Consider the following 1,775-nt stretch of genomic DNA (forward strand, 5'->3'; position numbering starts at 1 on the left):
GGCTTTAAGTACTAAAATATATTAGTCTTTTTCAGAAAACATTCCAAGAAAAAAGTTGAATTCCTACCTAGTTTCCTCTCTCTTTGATAACCTATTGTCATAGTAATATACAAATACCTGAAAATTGCCCAGATTATTCTTTTCTTCTTGGAACACAGATTTGTTGATAAGTGCCAAAGGATTTTTTACAAAAACATGAGAAGTTTGACATCACAGTAAGATTTAAAAGGAAAGGCTGGGATTACAGGCGCAGCCACCACGCCTGGCTTTTTTTAGTAGAGAGAGGGTCCATGTTGCCCAAGCTGATCTCTAACTCCTGGGCTCAGGTTATCCACCCACCTCAGCCTCCCGAAGTGCTGGGATTACACACTGCACCTGGCTGAACTTCTGAAATGAATGAAGTGCTCCTAAATGAATGAACATCTTGAATGGCAAATTAAGTTTCAAGTGACATATAAGCCAACAAGTATTTCTAAATTTCTAAAATAAATTTCCAAATTCGAAGTCATTCTTTCTTTTCTTTTTTTTTTGTTGTTGTTTGTTTTTTTGTGTGTGTGTTTTTGTCGGTCTGTTTTTAATCGTGGCAGCGCCTCACACACACATTCAGGGTTCAGATCTTGTTCAAAGCTGCGATGTCGACACTCTGCACATGCTCCTCAAACTTGGTGATCTCCTCCTCCAGCAAGTCTGTCCCCACTTTGTCGTCCTCCACCACACACTGAATCTGCATCTTCCGGATACCATAGCCCACGGACGCCAGCTTGGAGGCCCGCTCACTAGCCCATCCAGCTGGATAGAGCGCACACATGCCTCCAGCTGGGTCATGTCCGTCTCACTGTCCCGAGGCTTGATGTCCAGCAGGATGGAGGACTTGGCCACCAGCGAGGGATTCTTGGCCTTCTTGGCTTACAGCCGCAGCCGCTCCTCCCGCAGCCGCCTTGCCTCCTTGTCTTCCTCCTTATTGTCGCTGCCAACAGATCAATGTCATCGTCCTCGTTATCCTCTGCTTCTTGGCCGGGGGCGTAGTAAGGGGGGCGCGGGGAGGGGCGCTCCACTTGGTGCATGGGAGACACGTGCTGTGTCTGCGGGACTGTGGACCATGGCCAGGCGAGCTCTTCTCTCTTCTCCGGCATGTTCAGCCAGGCCTCCAGGTTGGAGACCGCCTGCTGCAGCTCCTGCACCACGCCGCGCAGGCTCTGGTTTTCCACTTCCAGGCTGGCGATCTGGAGGACGAGCTCGCTGTGGTCTTCCCTGGGGCCGAGCTCTGGCGGGAGGCGCTGGCCACAGGCCCATTCATCTGCTCGTAGAATTTCCTTTCTGTATCTTCATATTTGAATTTGTCGAGCCAGATCTTCTCCTATGCTAGGAATTTTGTAGCCATTTTTCTGACGCCTGCCAAGAATGCGGCTACCAGAAATGAGGAATCGGTAGACGCAGGACGCCTAAGGGCGAAGTTGCTCTTTCATAATGTACAAAACCCTTAAGTCTTCAACAGAAAGCACCTTTTTTATTTAAAAGAAAATCCTGCAGTTTGCAAATAAAAGTTTGTATTTCAGAGAGTTGGTGAGGAAATAATCCATTAAAGACTGCCTTTATAAACATAAACTGCTGGGAATAAAGTAAGATTTTAAAAAGACAATGAAAACATTCTGACATCTCAACAGGAGTTAGCCTGATGAATCCATCTCATACCAGAAGTCTTTGTTTTCTATTTCTGGCTCCTTCAGGAGCTCAAGGTTTTACCTTGGACAGGTCATTTCATCTGTCAGAGCCTT

At 46.8% G+C, this 1,775-nt stretch overlaps 1 pseudogene; it reads right to left on the minus strand.

Annotated features, from left to right (window-relative positions):
• Positions 1 to 511: 511 nt before the first annotated feature.
• Positions 512 to 1,381, minus strand: LOC100995369 (elongation factor 1-delta-like; annotated as a pseudogene).
• Positions 1,382 to 1,775: the final 394 nt, after the last annotated feature.

Source organism: Pan paniscus, chromosome 5 (genome assembly GCF_029289425.2).
Source record: "Pan paniscus chromosome 5, NHGRI_mPanPan1-v2.0_pri, whole genome shotgun sequence".
NCBI classification, from domain to species: Eukaryota; Metazoa; Chordata; class Mammalia; order Primates; family Hominidae; genus Pan; species Pan paniscus.